The following is a 22705-nucleotide window of genomic DNA, read 5'->3' as shown; positions in this document are numbered from 1 at the left end:
GGACCTGCAAGCAGTTAGAGCCGGCGAACGTTGGGTCCTGAGAACGATCTTTGGCAGAGTGCAAGAGAACAGTATTTGGCGGCGAAGGAAGGATGAACCCAGAGCTAGTTGGAAGGATGTGTGCAATGGCTAACGAACAGGAACTCTTCAGTTTTCATATTTCGTTCTGCCAATGGAATGACGGAACTGCAGAAAAATTTGCGCTTTGAATTCGATGTTTTACAACCAATTGCCAGGGGGTCCCGTAGCCTCGAGGTTACGCTTTTGCTTCGCAAGCGGAAGGTCATGGGTTCGATTCCCAATACCCCCACACAAAAAACCCCGTCCAGCCATCAGAAGACGCCGCACGAAGAACCGTGTATTGGGGATAAACACATCCATCCTTCGTAAGTATCGGATGGTGACTGAGACACACTGACCCTCTTTGTAGGCTGTTGCCTCACACGACACATAAACATGGCAAAATGAACCACCGCACATCAATGGAGTTCGATATGGATATGGATTGGACCAACGATAGCACTCTTCTCTACCTGTTCGGTATGAGAGAAATAGCAATAAGAACTATAAATAGATTCTGTATATGATACTCGGCATAGTAGTTGCCAAGTGCACGAAGCGCCTAACAAAAAAAAAGCTAGGAAAAAAAAACAACTGCCAGAAGATGCCCAGCGCAATGACAATAATGCGACTCCTATATTTTTTAACGGGGTTCAATAGAATCAAGAATAATTAGGAATGATCACACGGAAGAAAAGTCGGGGTAAAAGGATTTCACAACCTGAAAGAAAAGATTATCCCTACATCAAAAGATGATCATACTACAAAAGATATATGTGATGAGCTAGCCTAAGTAGAAAAGTAATTAGCCGTTGCACCACCTCTGGCAAGAACGTGTATCCCTCACTGTATGAAATGCACAGAGTCAAACGCACAGCAACACATTCACGGGGTACCGGCTTGGAATGCCACTTTGGCTCAAATTTCACTATGGTGGCCCAAAACGGCTTCCACGCAGGTTGGCAACCCGGCCCACGGAACGGACTCAGCATCCGTATACGCGAGGTAAACGGGAGAGTGAGATACCGCAGCCGAACCGTGAGTGTCCAATGCAAGCAAAAGGAGTCCAACCGAACGTATACGGACACAGGCAGCAGCAGACAGGACAGGATAGACGAGACCGAAGAAGTAAAACCAGCCACTAGCCAGAGCTGACGGTCGCGATTTTCGTTGCTCCGCCGTGCTGTGAATTTCAAGTCGGAAAATCTCGCCCAAAAGTGTCACGTTCGCGTTCAGGTGTACCGAAAAGTGGTTCCGGTGGGTGCAGTGTTGCCCTTGCGCAAGAAATAACGTTCTTTCGCGTTCGATAGTGACGAAAAAATTGACCCGAAAAGTGTGCCCTTTGTTTGGTCGGTCCCAGTCTCCGACGACGACCATTGAAAACCATTATTTCCGAAGTAGTCGTACAGTCGTTGATGGAAGCAGAATAAACGGAATGGAAGGTGGAAAAGGAAGAAGCAGAAAGTCGCTCACCACATCACCTTAATTTCTACCGTTCGTTCGTTCGTTGATCGCTGATCGTCGTCGTGTGCTATGCTTATGCTGCCCGTTGAGGGCACGAAGCAACTAACGAAGAGTTCCCCTCGTGTGTATTTCGGTGGGCCAACCAAAGAGTGCAATTGTCGTGAGTACCCGTGCTAGTGTTAATGTAATCCTCGTTGGTCAGTCGGCAAAACGGTGAGAAGCGAAAGCATCAGTCAGCAGCCACCAAAGAAGAGTGTTTATGCGTTTGTGTACCATCGTCTCTGCAGTTCGCTTCTTCACAACATAGTTGTGTATCTTTGTTGGGAAAGCGCTGGCAAGTGTTGCCAACGAGCACGTCAATACACAGGGAATATTAGCAGTGATGATGGTGATGATCTAAATGGTGGCCGTTGTTGATTCCACGAATATCTACACGTACGGTGAACGGTCGCTTTACGGCACAAGGTGCTAGAAGAAGAGAAGAAACCCAGAAAAGAATTCAGTGTGCATAGTTCTGCTAGGCGAGTTCATATTCGGGAGATTGAAGCTGTGTTGGAGAAAAAGGTTGGTATGGTTGTTTTAAATGTGTTTCTATATCAACATCAGTATTCGCCCGGTACAATGTTAACATGTTGCAATCAGAGAGGTTTAATGGTTTATATGTTGTTTGGGAAAGCCACCAAAAATATGAAGGGTATTTTACTAATCGTTTTCTATACATTCCATCTATTTCTTTTGAAATATTTTCGAAGCAATATGTAAAATATGATGGTTTCATAAATTTCTCGATGTGACTCATGTTTTTGAATAAAAAAAAACCTTTCCAAGTTTTCATAAGCCGTTTTTTTTTTTGCTGCAAACAGTTTGGAAGTGATTTGATCAACTCTTGTTCTGCTGAAATGTTTGTTGGGCCACCAAATTTCTTGTCTGACATGCATTTTAAATCGCCTTTCATTGATCGCAGAACATACAGATTAGCATTGAATATATATTCTGACGTAGCATCAAGTACTTATTTTGTACAAAGAAGTCTCTCAGAAATATTATACGATTTGGGAAAACCGGTTTAAGGTGCTTCTAAAAAATGTTACATTTACAAATTGATAGTGTTATAAATTTCTCAAAGTTCAAAATATACTCAAAATATAATCAGACTGAAGTAGTCCTAGAATGGCAGTATGGTGTAGTCGTGCCTAGGATGACCGTCTATTGGAGATTCAAAATCAGGGCATTTATTTTGCAATTTTCACAATTCCCCTGTCATGGTTTCACAGAGAATCTGCTATGAATCATTTAGAAGTGTCACAAATAAGGTTGATCTGTGCCGAATGGATGAGTCTTCTCCACTGGGCTCAGTCCTGGTTAAATTTCAATTGAGATTTCGCGATACTCTAGATCGTGATCTTGCTAGAAATTCACGAAGAGTCCTAAAGAAATCAATCAAGGTCAGGGATTGAATCCTGAGAAAATTGAGAGAATCTCTCACGTATCGCTCTCTGTAACTATCATAACATACAGCACTTTTTGAGAGACTGTTTATCGTATACTGCTACAACTTTGATCAGATCGGGGGGATAGCAGTGTATGATAAAAACCCCTCTAAACAAGCTCCAAACCTGGAGGGCACAATTGCTATCGGGAGTTTGGGGATTGTTTGTCGTGCCAGTTAAATAAAACACCTACCCCAACGAAAAACAAGCGGGAAAATGGATTTTATCATCGCTCTCTCTTTGGGGCTCTTGTTCGCTGCTCCTATTTATCAGACTTGTTACAACTTGCGATACATTGTCGATCATATGCCGCAACAGATGGGATGTTTTTCTTCGCTTGCTTTAATCGTCCTTAAAAATCAAAAGAGAGCGTATTCTGCAATGCCTGATCAAGGTTTTTGATAGAAATCTGGCAAAGATCTTCACTGGAAACCGACAGTGAAATTTGTAGTTTCGGCCATAGTTTTTCTAAATATTAACTCCACTGAAAGATCAACCAACTGATCGCTGTAATAATACGCCCAATAATGGAAAAGCTTCACTGAAATTGTAAATTGTGCTTTCTGAGTACATTTTTAATGATACGTAAAAGCTTTCTCATTTGAAACTTCTTTGAGTTCCAAAAATAAGGCATAATAATAAGAGAATGCCTTATTGTGATGCGTCAACATATTGCACAAAGATAGTAAGCAGTTTTATGTTCCCATAATTGCTACCATCTTCGGTGATCTCTTGCATTCTGATAGCTATAGATTGCTGTGAAAATACACCAAAGATGATAACTTGTGTTTTAGTATGGAAACATCGTTTGAACCTGAAGGCGTTGTAATACAGTATGAAACGCATCCCAAATTTTCTATGCAGCTGAAGTCGATTTGTGAATCACAGAACTCAACGTAGATTTTGGGATAGATGCCATTAGAACATATTTGCTGTATTTTGGTATTAGGATAGCTTTTCCTAATTCAAACTATCTCTGACATTTCACGGTGTTTGCCAAACAGAAAAAAACCAGGATAAAATTTGAAATATGAAAAATAATTCAGGAGCCTCAAAACAATCTCAAAATCAGGCCATGTCCTGCTAAATCAGGACGGATGGTAACTCTAGTCGTGCTCATACTTGCACAAGCGAAGAGCAATGTCATTCCGGGTAGAGGTGAATTACCGAAGAACTTAACTTGTTATTATTCTGATTGCATAAACAAGTTCAAATAACTGAAAATGATAACTAAAATTTGTGCGGGTGTTTTTATAGTCTGTGAAGCGATTCCATACTTTTGACGGATAGTGTGTGAACACAGGATAAAAAACTTCAATCAAATTTCAGCTGAGAAACTAATGGTTAAAATTATGTTTATTTCGTTCCACCTTGAAAAAGAGTTTCATTGGTCGGCAAATGAAGAGAAACCAGAAGCGACTCGTAACCTCACTTTTTTCCTGTTCTATGAATCTAAAAATGGATAATTCGGCAAATTTAGACTATGAAGCACAAAGTAAATAGTTGGAATCTTCCTTTCTAACAAAGCTTTACTTGTTAGATGCAAATTTGTTCTTGAAAGTCAAGAATTTATAATCGTGGAACAGGTGGATTTGAGGTTAGGGAATTGTCACTGAGAGAAACAGTTAAAGATTGAATCAAATCCATTAATTTTTTCCATCTCCATAGCGTTATCAAGTTTACAAGAATGAACATCTTGAGAAACACACCTTTTACCTAGACAACAATATTTACAATTTGTCATTGTTTATTACACTGTATACTAGTTTGGACAAAGTTTAATCTTCCGCTTTACGAAACATGATGCTTTTTGCAGAAAAAATCTTACACAAAATTTCTAAGGCTTCCACAAACAATTCCGAGTTGGTTTACGCGTTACAGTCAACTCTCGATATCTATCCATTCTTCTTCTTCTTGTTATTGAAATGTCAATTACAAAATAATAAGTAAATTAGTTCTACAAGTGGAAACAAAAATAGGGGTAAATTTAGCAGTTGAATGTCTCATTCTTCGATTCGCTTTTGTTTCTAGTTTGTTGTTACAATGGCGAAATAAGATATCTTCTAGTTTTTATCCCATACAAACTAAGTATTTTTGCCCAAACAACAAATTTTTCCATGATATGATACTTTGTTATTCGATAATTTTCAAGGATAGCATAAGGAGCCGGATCCTACTCTTGTGTTCAGATGCCTCAGGAGTTCATATGGAGATCCTTGAAAGAGTTCATCAAGAATTCCTGAATTTTCCTCTTTGAGGTATCTTTAGAAGTAGAAAGATTTATTTCTGGGTAAACTGTTTGAAGGCTTTCTTAGCAAATTTTCAAAAGAATGGATGAAACTGACGTATACCTGAAGATTTCCTAAGGTAATTCTTCGAGATATTTTTGAAATGTTGGAAAAAATCTTGAAGAAATTCCTCGTGGAATCTCTTTAAAAATTTCTGGATTTTCTTGGAAAAAAATCAGATTGAACTCTCAAAGGTATCTAAAATGACTACTTTGATGTAGTTCCTCAAGAATTCCGTTAAACAATCCATAAAAAAATAGTTCCTGAGAACGGCCCATTTGAAGTACTTGAAGGCTTTGCCTGGGTAACAACAATAGTTGGTCATTGGAAAAGCCTATTTAGAAAATTTATATCAGTCACCAAACAGTCTACTCTTCCGCATTCTGTTGAGATGTGTTATGACCCATTACACGACGCCTTTGAATATTTGTAAAAGTATTTATGTGTTACACGGTGCAGAGATCTGTAGTGGGACTGTTATGCATTATAGGCAATTTGACTTCTTTTTTTCCTATTTTTTCCGAACAGTTCTCATTAGTGCAGTTGAAAGAGCATTGGAAGAGATGCTGTAAACTGAACTCAACTCAATTTTGACGAAAATGCAGATGAGACTGACTTGCGATTCACGGCAGTACAGTTCACTGTAATTTTGTCTCCAGTGTTTTTTTCTATAGGGTGAAGAACTACTTCGGCACTTCCATGATTCACTTTAGCATTCTGCACAGAAACATTTCAATATGACTTATTACGTGGCCAAATATGAACTCAGTAGCTATCATAAAACCAATCTGCCGAAGTGAATCAAAAGTACCCTGAATCCGGCTCCCTAATAATCCTTGAGCTTGAGCATTTTTTCCGTCCGTAGAAAATTAAATGTCAACCGTATTCCCAGAAGCGTTGATTCATAATTGTGGGACATTGAAAACCATACCACAGTTATGAATCAAAGATTAGACGACTCCGAAACAAACGCCAAAACGTATGCTTTCACTAACACACCACTCGTTTACCTCGCAGACAAATGGATCATTAAAATAACCAAAACGGCCGCTATGGAAAGCATAGATAACGCCACCGTAGCCTTGTGTGTTTGAAAGAACAGCAATGCTGTCACAATGTTAAATCCCATATACAGTGGCGCCTTTGTTTTGATGTGGTGAGCACTGTCAAAAACTACATTCAATGATCCATTGCTGTTATAGTGTTTTGATCCATAATATGAGTCGATTTGGTCCATAATAAGGATCCTTCTCTCCCACTGATTCACATCTGTGGGGTGGACATCATTTGAAATTTGTATCGAATTCGACACTTTTTGGTAGATAACCGCGAGTTTTGACGTGTACTCTCAAAAACAACTTTATCCTGCAGTGCCTAGGAGGTAATTTTGTTTTGTACAGCGTTACCATGTTTTTTAATCATATATTGATCTGAAAAACGACTTATAAGGAAAGTGTACCAGTTATGGCCATAGTGGTTCCCTATTTGGCCATATGTGAATTTTCGATAACCTTTACTTGTTTAATCTTTTGGAATGTATTAACAACAAGATATATCCTATATCTTACTGCTAAAACACACAAAACCTTTCAAAATGTGGAGACATTCATGTTATCCCGTATGGCCAAATAGGGAACCACTATGGCCATAACTGGTACACCTACCCTTGTTGATCCATAATTGAGGGGTGGCTGTACCTATTGATTCTAAAGTGCAATGCGGTAGGGTTCTTCACGAGAGAGATTCGTTCAAAAAAGGTTTAAAAACATTGACTCCAACATGTCATCTCTCATCTTCGCTCATAGAAGGCCGTTTAGCACATTTTTAGTCACATTGGCCACATTCTGGAAGTGTTCCGGACAACTAATTCCGTCGAAATCGTGGCCATTAAGGGATTTAAAAATTGAAGTATATTGGAATTGGGCTTTCCACAAAACACGTGGTCATTTGTTTTGGATTTTCAGAACACCCCTCACTTTCCTCTCTGCTCGTGGTCTTTTGTCCATACTAAAATTCCAAAGTTTGGATGGATCGCGATCTCATACATCCCTTCCCCCTCTATGGATGACCATTATCGCTATAGTACCATTTATGGCAATAGTGGGAACAAAGAGTAATTTATGTTATTGTTCCAATAGAATACAACGGTCAATATCCACCGAAATGATTAAAATATTTGTTTATGATGATAAGAAGATGGATTTGAGTTCATTTTGTGTAAATAAACGGTAGTCCATAACTGGTACATCTTTATAACGAATGCCAGAAATACTATTGCCATAATTGGTACTAAAACTGTTTATTTCGTCTGATTCACAAGGCTACAAATTAGTCATTAACATCAACAAGTCAGGCTTACGTTTTAGAAACGAGGTCAAAATCTGATTTTTATCCATATTGTTGATATATTGCATCCATAATTGAATGAAACAAAACATCATGTGACATGTTGTCATGTATAAAGATTAAGAGCCACCATATTTGGCTTGCAGAACTTGCGATGTCGCACCGTTCGTCTTAATCAATATTAAGATTTCCGTCTGGTGATTTAGCTTCAGATGCATCTTGCACTGTTGGGTGCGTAATACCGGCATCTTTTATCAGCTTGCGTGCGACTTCTCTTGTTAGGAAATAGTGCAGAACCACTTGGGCACTTCCATAATTCACTCTGGCAGGGGGGTTTTTCTCGGCCAAATTGTTTGAAACTTTGCAATAAGAAACACTTTAGTACGGCGCATATTGTGGCCAAATATGAGGTTTGTAGCTTTCAAAAAAACCCATAACCGAAGTGAATCAAAAATATCAAGAATAGGATCAGACTCCCTAGTTTGTGTGGAAAGTGAAATTTTGTATGAACAGGTCAAATGGTCCTTTTTGAAAACGGGACGCTTCCTTTGAGTAATTACCATTTAATTCAGATGCTTCAAATGCTACGAATTCAGATGCTCTTTTGACATACCTACATAGGATAATGGTTGAAACAAACATTTTTCGATCTGAACTGTTTTATGTCATTATCGGACTAGGATGAATTCCCTAAAAACTTTTTCAGTCAATGCTCTGAGTAAGATTCTTCTTACCCGAGATCAGTTTTATTCTGCTTTGAAATCCTCGTAAACATCATTGAGTCAATCTTTGTTACTATAAGAAAAGTTAATGTAATATTCGTAGTAGTAATTGAAAATTACACAATTTAAATTGGAATATTTTACACTTATGTTAGATCTTTAATATTTTTTGGATTAGTTATTTCCAAATGAAGGGGTTAGAAGCAAAGGGATGTAAGTGACAAAAACTTAGTTTTGAGGAAATCGATTTTGGAGTTATTTGAGTAATTATGCATTTCGTACAAATTGTATGGGAGCCTAAAAAACAAGCCAATCCTCTACGAATAATGTAATTTTTTTTCTTTTGGACGAAAAAATGACCTAAATATTCCGTTCCGAGACAATGTGTTCGGTGTGAGAAAGTGTACATATGGACAAACTCGCTAAAAAACCGTTTATATTTGACCCAAAAGGATATCACTCTATGTTTTGATCCAATTCCTATTACAAACAAGAATCTTGTCCATCCGGGTATCTAACTCAGAATCGTTCAGCATCGCTTTGCTCTATAGCCATAGCCGTCACCTAAGGCTAAGGAAGGTCCGTAATATCTATAACTTTGATTTTTTTCAGTAATTATTAGAAAGCCTATCACACCAATGGTATTATTATAGCAAATTAACTTCAAACGGTGGATTCCTTCGTGCCTGCTTACCTGTTCTTTTATTAAAACCTCTGGCATTCATACGTGTTGCACTGTATGATTATTGTCGAACTGCAAAACTGACTCAATGCTGATCGTTATGAATCATTCGTGCGTCATAGTTCCAATGATTTTGAGAGTTCATTTTAGCGAATTGATTGCATACATACGACGAAGGGTCATGATTTTTAAAGTAATTAACTCCGGTGCTGCTTGCTTCTGTGCTGCGTTGAACCCTCTCCCCTCCCGTTCCGAAATGAATGTGAATCAATTTCATCACGCTAATAAAAGACCGCACACTGAAATGATCTCAGAGCCACAGAGAGTGCCAATCGAACAGCAAATGAAACACAACATTGAAATTTGAGGTCACTTCGTCCACTCTCCGCCATCCGGTGGTCCCTCAAGTTTGCCCTCGCCATCCCGCGTCCATCGTGTGGGTACTGTAATTGAACCCATTGCACATTCGTATAATACCCGTCGTCGTCGTCGTCGTCATCGTCTTCTCCCGAGTCCCAAGTCCAGGGCTGGTAGCGCATACAATTTTAGAGACGGTCGCTATTTTTGGACCTGGTCACTAAACAGTCAAAGAGCTTTTGGTTTAGGTGGGGATATAATATGTTGAGTTTTTGGAAGCATTAGGAGAAACTTCCATTTTTGTAAGTATGAAGAAATCATCTTCTACAGAAGATACGCAGGATTCGCCCTTTGGCGGAGGAGCCTGTGTCATCCGCAAATAAAGATTTTTGACATCCCTGAGGTAACACAGGTAAGTCAGATGTGAAAATATTGTATAATATTGGCCCCAAAATGCTGCCTTGAAGAACATCAGCTCTTACAGAAAGTCTTTTAGACCTGGAGTTCTGATTTTAAAGATAATTTCAGATCAATCTAACAATGTATGTTGTAAAATTAAAGTTTTTAAATTTTACAATCAAGCCATCATGTCAAACACTGTCGAATGCTTTTTCTTTGTCTAGTAGAATAGTCTCCGAATTTGTAAGAACGAATCAAATTTGTTTCACGTAAAAGTTGATGAGGTGAGTCACAATTATGTTGCTACCTAACCACTACCAGCCCTGCAAGTCCCAGTCGTATATACGATCGAAACAGGAATGTGGCCACAAAAGCAGTGACTCGTAGCAGCAACAGCACATGCAGATCTCACAAGAGGTCTAGAGACTGGTCGCGAATCACCACAAACCTGAATCTCTCGCGTCTCTCGTCTCGTCCCATTCGGTTTATATGTTGCAGAAACGATTGCCGCGTACCTACCTGCAGTGCAAGATTCCGCGCTGGCTCTACAACTCACACACCGCAGTGATACATGTACTATAGCCCACAGGGGTTCTTAATGGAGAAGTGTTGGTGGTTTTGGGGTCGGAAATCTGCATGCGATGTGAATCGTTCAAACGTATATTGCAAATCATGAAATGGAGAAATTTATCGAGCAATTTAATACCCCGGTTACCTTCTCCAACAGTAAATTGATGTACAATTAGAGCTGTATTGTCCATAAAAAAACTCAAAAGTTGAAATTTGTCATCTCATGCAAATGTTCATAATTTTCTAGTATATTTCTGCATGCTATAGTCATTTAACATCATTGCACAGATTACCTATTTTGCTACCGTTGAACAACGAAAAATATAAACTTGAACATATTTTACGTTTTGCAGTTGCTATTCAGGTCAAAAGTTCATATAAGACTGTTATGCCTTTATTTTTCAATAAAGGACTGCACCAATTTATTTTTCCACAACATTTTCAAACAAAGTGTGTGAATTTTTATCAGCACAGAAGTGTATATTAAAACAAGAGTTTTGCCCCAGACAAACAGACGTAACACTTAGAACAAATATCGATCAAAATCATAGTCACGAGGACATGTACGCCCAATGCTAAAATCGGTGTGTTTGACCGACAGGCCTACAGATGGTGGTAGTGTGTAAACGTCAAACACGAACAAAAACAGGGTGTCTACTACCTGGAAAAACCTGGAAAACCTGGAATTATCAGGGAATTTTATTCAACCTGGAAAAAACCTGGAATTATCAGGGAATTTCGATCACAATCAGGGAAATTATTTTGAGGCAGTAATTCATGGTAGAATATCTTCACGACAAAGGATTTTTGCGTCAAAACCCAGAGCAACCATAATTATAATTTGCATAAAAATTCTCTTCAATCGAAAAAAATTCGGCTGCGCCGCTATCGAAACACTATTTCAGCTGTTCAGTGAGGATCCTTTCGAGTAAGAAAATTTTGGAAATATCAAATTGACGTTTTCAATATCTTTATATTTAATCAGTCAAGGATTAACATATCTAAGGTCGGTACCCGAGGAGGAACAAATAACTCCTCAATAACTTATGCATACCATATTTTGGTATCATACCAAAATTAGGTATTGTTCAGTTGTCAATACCTCAATTTGGTATTATAATGGTATTGAAAAAATTCTTCAAAAGAGTTAAAAATACTTCATTGAGGTATTAAACAGCTATTGAGGTCTGCTGGAGGTATTGAACTACTATTGAAAAATTTCAATTTTATATGAAAATACATCAAGTATTATTGAGGTATTACAATACCTGATCTAGTTATCAGTTTGGTGTTCGTAGAATATGCTTGAGATATTATTTGAGGTATTTTACCTCTTATGCAGGGCTCACTCATACCTCATTCAGGTTGTAAGTATTGGAAATTATCTGGTATGAAATACCTTAGTTTGGTATTCAGAAGTTATTTTCTTCTGCTCGGGTAGCAGAGAATTAGTCTTTATTTTTAGACTAAAAGGTCCCTTATTTTGATGAAAGGTCTCTGAATTCTCTATTTTAACCAAAATGGTCTCCAAAAGTCTCTTTTTCCCTTGCATTGCTTGCAGATAATTATGCAAAATTTCTTATCATATTTCTTAAAAACATCTCCAGATATTTTTTCACTAACTTTTCAACCGCATTCTCTAGTCTTTACTCTAAGAGATATTCCAAAGATTTCCACAGATTTTTTTTTCAATAAAATCCGCATAGGTTGATTCCAGAGTTATTGGCCAAGAAAGCCAACAAGAATTTCTAAGCCATTTCAACTACGATTATTCCAAAGAATTGCTTCAAAATTTATTCGAATTATTCGATTGAATCTACTTAAAACATTTAAAATAATACCTTCAATTCAACCTGTGTTTCATTATTGAGTTTTTTAGAATTTTTCTAGGAATTTATTCAGTATTTCATTCAAGGATTACTTGAGTTCTTCCGATTATTTTTCAATGAATTACTCAAAAAATTCCCATGGAATATGCAAAAGTTCATTTATAGTTCCATACGAGTTAACACTACAACTCTTTTTCAAGAAATCCTCAGATCATTCCTGCACATTGTTTTGGGATTTCGTTCTATGTTTTCCAGGAGTTCCTTCACAAAATCTTGTGGGATATTAACCAGAGATTCAATTGATTTTTTTTTTCAATTATCTTAGCGATAATCTAGAAAATCTAGAGGTCGAGTCTAGTACACGACACTGAAGACGGCCTTACAGTTGAGGTCGAAATACGCGTATCTGTCAAAGGATACAAGCTCTAGTGGAATTAAATGGTTTAGTACTAAATTCGGTTTTTTCATCTACTTATAGGTATTCTACTGAACAGCTCGAAGATTTATTATAGAAAATCTTGTTAAATTTCTTCAGAGCAACTTATTCTAGAAATCCTTATTCATCAAGGGTGATTTTTTATCAACGAATTCTTAGCTTTCTGGAAAATGTCATTCACATTTTCTTGGAGAAATACATGAAATTTTCTTTAAATTGAAAATTTCCTTGAGAAATCTTTTAGAATTACTGAATGACTTTCCAAAGACATCTTAGGAGCAATCTCTGGAGTATCCTGAAGGTATCCTTAGATAAATTTATAGTTAAAGTCTTAAAGAAATTCTGATGAACAATTTTGTACAAAATCCTGGGTAATCCTTGGACACATCTAGAGTTGTTTCTGGTTGAATATTTCAACATGTTTTAAACTGGAGTGTTGGAGGATGTTCTAGAAAAACCGATGGAAAAATAACCGGATAAAACCCTGGAGGACTAAGGGATTTCCTGGAAAAAGAGGAAAAATAATATTTGAAGGTGTTCCTGTTGCATTCCCTGAGGTATTGTTTGTGGTAAATTTTTGAAAAACCTCTTGTTTTATTTTGAGATATCCAAAACTTTTTTTTGACAAATTCCTTATGGAAATTCTTGAAGTGGTTTCATCGGAAATAATCACTCAATGAACTTCCGAAGAAAAAACAAATTCTCTCAAATAAAGTTAGTTATTTATCCATTCATCAAACCTGGAGAAATTATTTGTCGTTATGTCACGAGAAATTTCCAAAACAAGTTTTAGAAATATTCTCTAAGAAATGTCTGGTCGTATCAAACTTTTTTCTCCTGGTTATTGTTAGGACTCGTTTTATGTTTTGATTACCGTTTGGTTGGTAGTTTTTTTTTTCAGGAAGGAGTTTTTTGAATTTCCTAGCTTAAGACATTCAGTCGCTACCAAAACTGCTCCATGCACAATTTTTAAAATTATTGAAAAATATTTGATTTCAGAAAAAGCTCTGGAGATAACATGGGAAAGAGAGGGTTAATTTAGAACACTTTAACATTTTCGAATGAAATGTAACAATTCATTTTCTTAATTGCCACTTTTAAATGTTATACAGGTCAGGCGCGATTAACCGGGGGCTTGATGATCTATGTTTCTGTTACACTGCGGAACACGGTTTAGTCTCTAGCACTAAAATACCGCCATTTGCTCAATTAAGGGCTACTGAATCCATTGCCGTTTTAAGAAACATCACAGCACGTTTAGGTTTTGATATAGTTAATGTTAAAAATACTAAATTTGCCTATTTCAGCCAACTTGTAAGGTAATTTATTTGCCTAATTTGCCTTAAAACTCATACTTCATGTGTATAACAATACTTATCAACAAAGTTCATAATGTTTTTGACTCTCAAAATTTATTTTTTGATAATTTAGAAAAGTGTTGTATTTTGCCATATAAAAGAAACGAAGAGTTATGTATGGAGACTGTTAATATATTGAAAAAATCGATTTATTCGAAATTGAATCGTGCGATTTCAACCACATTATATGTAAAATGAAAGTGAAAGGCCTATTTTGCATGCTTGATTATATCACGAACAATTTTGATAAATTATATTTTAAATTCCATGTAAACATCAATTAAACCCGTGTTTTAAACAACATTGCGACCTGTAGCTAAAAATCCAGACGTGCTGGAACATTTCTGAGAACGGCATTAGATTCAGCAACCCCAAATCTACTAGAGACACATAACTTGATCCTAGAAACACACAAAAATGTCATTTTTGTTGCGCTGTGTTATCCGGGGTTCCAAAAGTCTTACGGATTATTTGTGTTAATTTAGATGGGAATATATTTGAGCAGATGACTTTTGTAAAAACCATTAACACGATTCAATTAATTTGAGATATTTTTAAGAATTTGCAAATCAGAACTGTATGCTTAGTTGCGAAAACACGCAGAGAAAATAATTGTTATGTCAAATATATTCTGTATCATTACAACAATATATCTGTATTATTTGCCGGCTTATAATAGCCTTTCATTGTTTTAATAACTACTCTTAATTTGATTCAAAAATATATGGGTTCGACTCGGTTCAACAAAATTAATTTTTGATCTTAATATTTTTTCTTTTGAAAAAACCATATTTTTACATTCGAATAAAACGTTTTATTGTCAAAACAAAATGACACTGTTTTTTTGATCTAGTAATGTTTTTATTTGAAACAACAACACTATTTGTTGCTCCCTTTCCCATTCAATCTATTTTTTTTTTCTTTTTTTGAAATGAACAACAATTTATTTATTTTTTCATAATTGTAATGTAAATTAAAAAGAATGATAGTAAATACCTGCGCCATATCCCGACGCTGAATTGGAGCATGAATTTTGTACGTTCCGCGACAAAACGACGGCTCGATACCATCAGCTCGATTTCCTTCCGACTAATGATCGACTACAATAATAGAAAATATTTGAATGGAATGAAAAGTCTAGAAAGCAAGATCAACTTACCAAAAACAGCTTCTATTATGGTCTCGAATATTTCAAAACTGTTTTAAAAAATCGACAATCTGCACTTCCCAAACGAAAGTTTTCTCCGCGTCATACTTTTTTTTTCACCGGTTGCAATAAGAAACAAAATGGCGGGTCGATACGCATAATAATTAGAATCAATAATGTATAAAATTCATACAAATAAAACTTTTATTTGAAATAACGTTTTAATTGTCGTTTCAAAAAATGACCAATAAAAATTGTTCTTAGTTAATTCAACAATATTTGTGTTTTGTTTTGACAAAAATAATTGCCGCCTTAACGCATTTTTCAATTTACAACAAATTGTAAAAGTTGATAGTACGCAACAAAATTTATTATTGTTTTAAATAGCTGTTAATTCTCTGCGTGTAGTTTTTATTTTAACATATTGTTATGAATCCAAATAAAGTTTTACTTTTGCGTCAATGAAGCTGTTCTTGATATCCAAATGGCCCATGGAAATGAATAGTGCATAATCTTTTATTGCACGAGAACGCAGTACGAAAAAAAAACAGAAGCACACTGTTGTGCTTTCCGTTCAGTTCACGACGAACTTTCTTACAAACGCAATAAAAGACTCCATCATTGGCAAATAAAATTCATTTGCTTTAGCATGCGTTTAAAAAATTCTTAGTAGTGTATAAATTGCTATTAAATCAAAAACACTTAACAATTTGTCATTATTTTGTTTTAGCCATATAAAATTAGAATACTTCTTGAATCTGGAATTATTTTGTAAAACCTGGAAAAACCTGGAAATATCAGGGAATTTCATTTTGGTAAACCAGTAGACACCCTGAAAAACTATGCAAGCGCTGCGGGTGGCGGATTAGCCACCTTCCATATTTTTGAATCGACCGTTAAAAAGGTGGTCGATGGACAATGATGAGAGTATGACGTCTGTTTGTCTGTGGTTTTGCAATCAAAAAAAGGTGTTGGCTCGAAAATCCATATGGGGCAGTTATGCTTTTATGAGCAGCTATAAATCTTCAAAATAAAAAAAAAATCGACTTTTTGATATCTTTGAAATGATTTATAATTATGGTTTAGAGCTAGCCTGCCAACTTTTTAAAATCGTGGGCCAAATTTCAGGAATTATATTGTACTAATCTAATCTAGATCTACCTAATATTTGTTACAATCATTCTCAGGTTAAACTTCATGCTCTGCAGTCTACTACGAAATTCCTCCTTATGATTAATTAAGATTGTATTATGCCTTTATTTTTTTGTAGACAATATTTGTTTGCACTTAACATAAATTTAGTTTTGTCTGTTTAATAAGGAAAAAAGTTATTGTGGAGATTTCTTGTATATAAGTGAAAAATTTAACATAATTTTACAGATATTCTAAAGCAGTGTTGTTGTTAAGTCGAATCAATGTTCATGGCCCAGATATCCATAGCGGTTAACACGCAGCTGTTCAGCAAGATCAAGCTGAGAGTCGTGGGTTTGAATCCGACGCTAAAAATAAAATCTCTCACTGTTGTTCGTTGGCACGCTTAGGAGAGTCGAATTGGGCATCTCAGAGAGCCGAAGGAGATGTAGGGTTGTGAAGGAGAAAATGGTGTCGTGACGGACTTTGGTTTCAGGTTGGCCGATTGCGCTGCAGAATCGCTACCCGTTATGTGGCGTAGTTGGTTAACGCGCCCAGTCCTGCGTATTGGGAGTCGTGGGATCGAAGCCCACCAGAACGATTCTGTTATTTTTCACAATTTTACATCTCAATTTGTTCAAATTGACTTTTGTGTCTACGACCTTCAAACATTTCGTTATTTTTCGAATTCGCCAAAGATCTCGCGAAAAAAAAAATGTTCAAGAAAGACAACAAATCCGTTGAAAATTGAGGGAAATCTTCCAACAATCATATAAGATAACGGTTTCTTTAAAAATCTGTTTACCATGCATTCAGAAACTCACCTGAGATTACATGGGCAGGTCTCTTTTCACAAATTTGGGCACTGTTCAAATTCGAGTCTCTAGAATGTCTTTATTTTTAATGAATGATCCTTAAAGCATCTTTATTAACTAAGAGTGCTTTGGAAAGCCCAAGCAAGACCAGGGCGCCGGGAATTTGTTTTTCGTTTTCGCGCGTTTTGCTGGGCAGTGCTTTTGGAAGCCCGTCCGTTTTCGGGACGCCGAGATGTTTCACGGTTCGCGTTGTGAGAGTGCGAAAAGATATCTTTGTTCAGTCGAGGATGGATTACCAACTGGTGAGCTCGTTTTATGCTTATAATGACACATTTTTTTCATGACAGCGTCAATTTTATGTAATATTTAAACAAACTTTGTATGGTTCGTCACTACAAGTGTCAACATCATTCCTGTTTGATTTTATTTAAAATATATACATATATTTTTCTCTTTTCGTCATTACTGAAAAAACCTTTTGAATGCTTCGACATAATGGATGTTGGCGTATGTTTTAATTCTTCTACCAAAAACATCTCGAGACAAAATGCAAAACTAGCTTTAAGTTTAAGTCGTATTTTTCCTCCTTATCCATGGATCGCAACACTAATCAATGGTGACTCCCAGATCATTTCCTCTCTCACTATCAAACACCCTGCCCGTGGTGATTGTGGAGATGCAGATGTATTCTCGGTCTCTAGAAGCAACAATCATTGCACTCTAACATTCCTTCCCAGACAACCAAAATGTACGCATAACGAAATCACCTGGAGGCTTTGTATGTGCAAAATTTCACTTATAAGATGTCGCGAAACGGCTTTCTACGTACAAAAGTGGAGGCGATATGCGTGCATATATTATGTGATGAATAATAACATACAATGCGAGTGTTTAAATATTCCACCGAACTAACCTGTGATCTTATGCGACTTAACTTATGATAACAAATGTTGATTTGACAGCTGCTACGAATTGATTCGACTTACTTTGTACGAGTGTACGAGGCGAAACAAAATGTGCAAATGAACTCAGAAAAGAAGTGTTCTATGCGAGGAAACTCATCAATTTGACGAGTTTATCCACGGTGTTTTGCGAGTTTGATATAATTAGTATGAATAAACGAGTTATAACGTGAACTTTCATGCGATTTCTGGTTGTCTGGGTTCCCAATTCCAACTGACTGTATTCATTTGGATCGTAGTGCAATTCTTACCGGTTCCTATCAATCACGGAGTAGCAACAATTAACATGTACAGTCAGTCTATGCTATTCTATGCTATGCTAATGATCCTTAAAGCATCTGAACGAGCCGGGGACTCTGTATTTTGCCGGGATCGAAGGTTTTACTTCCCGTTCGAATGTCGAACGGCGCACAGGAAACGTAAGCCACAAATTAGCACCACTAGCCACCTTGGGGTGATTCTTCCCCTTCTTCACCGAAGGCAGAACGATGTCACAAGCACTCAACCCTTCAAATATTCTTCGATCGCTTAGATCGCCCACGCACAACGTTCGAGTTAGCACCAACCGACACGTAATTGATCGAACGATTTTATTGCCCCTTGGCCACAACTGATTTCGGATCGATAGAAATAGGTTTGCAATTTTTCCACAGAACTATATTCCACACTTGCGATCAATGAACAGAGGAATGAAAACGACACAATAGACGACCGACCGTACTTCTGTTTGCTACCGAGATATATTTTCAACTAACTGGTCATCAGTATAACGATGATGCGGTAGGTGGTCAGCTTGACCATTGCTGAGTAATTATACTCTCACTTCGTTCTCGTGAGCATGGTTGAAGATTAGACCGGTTCGAATTCAATTGTGTGTTAATGCGCTTAATTAATTTCAACTTAATGTTAGGGTTAGTTATATGTACACTATTTACAAATTTCATCTACTCCATGGTCGGTGAATACCGATCATTCCGGCCACCTTGAAACAATCGGGTTGTTTCAATCCCTACTCTCTTCTCTGGATTACTCTCTCCTTCTCGTGCTCTCTCATCGGCTGCTCCAACGATCGACTTTTCTTCACGTGCTTGACCGAACGAAGGCATTGGTGAATGGAGTCATTCATTCCCTCACGACTGGTTGATGATTCGGCCTGGCTGATTGAAGACGAGATCCGATGGAGATGTATGGAACAATGATCTGGAACTACGAAAGATCCGGTAGATCGGACGGGTTAACTAAGGATATTGGAGCGACAATCACCTGATTGCGCTCAGTTTGCGCGTTGAGCAGTTTCGGACTGCTCTACCGATCTTTGTAGGCTCCGGACCAGATTTGCTGAACTGTAGAGATGAGCGAGTGACGATTCAACGGATGAGGATTGATGGAGGATAACCTGTGGACAACAAAAGACCCGGTAGATCGAACGGAGCTGGCTAGAAGTAAAGGAACGCTAATCACCTGATTGCGCCTTTTATGCGCATTGAGCCAGTTTCGGACTGCTCTACCGGTCTTTGTAGCTACAGCATACTTGAGGTACTTCAGGGTTGGTGATTGCTGGACTTCTTGAGGATTTGATGATGATCAGGCTGGCCTGGCGAACTGCAGCGACGATCGACGATTGGTTGATGAATTACGAGGGCATAAACGAACTAGAAACAACGGAAGACCCGGTAGATGGAACGGATACATGATAAATTATTGAAACGCTAATCACCTGATAGCGCTTCAAATGCGCGTTGAGCATGTTCCGGACAGCTCTACCGGTCTTTGGAGAATCAGGAACTGTTGCTTGTTGATTGTTCTTGTTCAACATCCGTTGGAATAGGCAGAATTGCGACCTTCGCAACTGGCCTCACTACGCCATCGGCATTGGCAGTCTTCATCGTAACGACGCGAACAACTCCGTCCTTCCCTGGATGCAACTGGGTGATTCTTCCAAACGGCCACTGCACTGGAGCCAGATTTTCGTCCTTGATGACTACAATTTGGCCCACCCGGACCGGGACTGGTGACTTACAACCTTTCGTTGCACGCGATTGGAGTTGTGCGAGGTATTCGGGATACCAACGAGCCCAAATACGCTGGAACAGCTTCTGGGTGAACTGCCAGTGATTCAACCGGTTGTCTGGAGTATCGACGCAGCTTGGTTCTGGAACGGCTTGAAGGTTTGATCCCACCAGGAAGTGACCGGGTGTCAGCACTTCTAAATCAGCTGGATCGGACGGGATGGGAGTCAACGGTCTCGAGTTGAGGCACATTTCTATCTGCGCCAGCAACGTAACCATATCTTCATACGGCAGACTAATATTACCGATTTCACGCAGGAGATGGTGCTTTGCTGACTTCACCGCGGCTTCCCACAATCCACCAAAGTGTGGTGCGCGGGGAGGGATGAACTTCCACTGGATCTGCCTTTCAGCGCACCAGGTCTGGATCTGATTTCGGTCTGCATTACTGGACTTCAGCATTTCAAAAATTCGATGGAGAGTGTTAGCTGCTCCCTTGAAGGCGGTCCCGTTGTCCGAGTGAATTTCTCGAACAAGGCCGCGACGGGCAACGAATCGGCGGAGTGCCGATAAGAAGGCTGGTGTGGAGAGATCCGTAATCAACTCAATATGTACAGCTCTTGTAGCGAAACAAACGAAGATGCCGATGTAGGCCTTGGTTGGTGCTCGATTGCGGATGGGCGACTTGATAAACACAGGCCCGCAATAATCGACACCGGAGATGACGAAGGGACGTGCAGGAGTGACACGAGATTTTGGAAGATCTGCTGTGCTCTGCTGAATGAGGATGGGTTTGTTCCGGAAGCACTTGACACAACGGTGATACGTACGACGAACAAGATTCCTTCCTCCGATGACCCAATATTTCTGGCGCATTGTTGCCAGCATCAGTTGCGGTCCGGCGTGGAGCAGAACCTTGTGGTAGTGTTCGGCAAGTAGTTGTGCCAAGGGATGTTTTGCAGATAGGATGATTGGATGCTTGACGCTGTCCGGAATTTCGGCATTCGAAAGGCGTCCACCGACACGGAGGATTCCGTCATCGTGGACATGAGGCTTCAGCAGCTTGAGCGAGGAGGACTTCAGCGAATTCTTGCCAGCGGTTAGCTCTTCCGAGTAGAGTTGTGATTGGGCAAGACGAACTAGTGCACGATCGGCGGCTTCAAGGTCAGCTGTCGACAGAATGCTGCTACTTGGCTTGATTGATGTTCGTGCTGCTGCTCGTAGGGCGTTGATGTACTTCAGACAGTACGCTACTACACGGCGAAGTTTGGTGTAGGTTGAATAACGTGCGAACAGCTGATCCGGTAGTTGATCTTCTGGGGCGACGATCGTGGTGAGTGTTACCTTCCGAGCTTCTTCGATGGCTGTGGCGGATTCTTCTACTGGATCGTTCAAATTCGGCCAACGGTTCGGGAATTCCGAAAGCCACTGCGGGCCTTTCCACCATCTGGTTTGGTTGATGAGATCCGTGGGTAGCAGACCACGGGACAGCTCGTCAGCTGGGTTTTCTACCCCTGGTACGTGGTACCAAGAAGAAATATCGGTGGAAGATTGGATGGTGGAAACACGATTTGCAACAAATGTTTTCCACCGGCTTGGCGGAGATTTCAACCATTGGATTACGGTGGTGGAGTCGGTCCAGAAAAAGACTTCTGCTGGGGTTTTGATCGACTGCTGCACCTTGTGATACAACTTCGTAGATAACACGGCGGCGCAGAGTTCGAGCCGCGCTATGGTGTGCTTCGTTGCGAGTGGAGCCACCTTTGACTTCGATGTCAGCAGTTGAACCTTCACCTCTTCTGCATTCAACGTACGGACGTAGCAGCATGCTCCATACGCTACTTCGGAGGCATCGGAGAAGAAATGTAGCTCGGTTTTGGAAACATCAGGAAGTGATACGAAGCGGGAAATTCTGATTTCAGCGAGAATCGGGAGTGTTGCATGAAATTGCTTCCATTCATCTTGCAGCTTATCCGGTAGTGGACGGTCCCATTCGTACGGCGACTTATCTTCGTGCTTCAGCTTCCACAAGCGTTGCATGAATAGCTTTGCCGTAGCTATTGCGGGGCCAACAAGGCCGAGAGGATCGAAGATCTTGGCGATGTAGGAGATAACTTTCCTCTTCGTGAGAACGGGTGCCGGTAGTGGAAGGTCGACGTTGAACCGTAACATATCGGTCCTTGTATCCCACACTAGTCCAAGGGTTGATACCGACTGATCATCTTGCAGATCATGCAAGGGTTTGATCGCCAAGTCTTCTGGTGGAATATCGGCTAACGCTTCTGGAACATTGGAAGCCCACTTCTTCAACGGGAGACCGGCCGATGCCAGCATTGCGGATAGTTGACGACGTTTTTCCAAAGCAGACTCCAGGTTGTTCGCTCCTGTTAAGACGTCATCCACGTAGAAATCTTCGACGACAGCTTCCTCGGCTTCGGGGTAGTTATGTCCTTCGTCCTTCGCTAGTTGCTGTAGCGTGCGTGTTGCCAAGAAAGGGGCTGAGGCTGTCCCATACGTAACTGTGAGTAGTTCGTAGGTATCGAGAGGATCCGACGGTCGTCGGCGAAACAGCACTCGGAGAAATCGCTGATCATCAGGAGAATGCAGGATTTGCCGGTACATTTTCTCCACGTCAGCGAC

General features: G+C 39.2%; 1 protein-coding gene across 1 annotated transcript in view; it reads left to right on the top strand.

The window, feature by feature from the left end:
- Window positions 1-1113: 1113 nt before the first annotated feature.
- Window positions 1114-22705, top strand: part of LOC5570155 (latrophilin Cirl) — a 151622-nt gene continuing 130030 nt past the window's right edge. The window contains exon 1 of the mRNA XM_021850288.1: window positions 1114-2088. The gene's annotated coding sequence lies outside the window, so the exon portion shown is untranslated. The remainder of the gene's footprint in view (window positions 2089-22705) is intronic.

This window comes from Aedes aegypti, chromosome 3, assembly GCF_002204515.2.
Source record: "Aedes aegypti strain LVP_AGWG chromosome 3, AaegL5.0 Primary Assembly, whole genome shotgun sequence".
In the NCBI taxonomy this organism is placed as follows: Eukaryota; Metazoa; Arthropoda; class Insecta; order Diptera; family Culicidae; genus Aedes; species Aedes aegypti.
The sequence above is the reverse complement of the archived record's forward strand: the minus strand, read 5'-3'. Positions and strand labels throughout refer to the sequence as shown.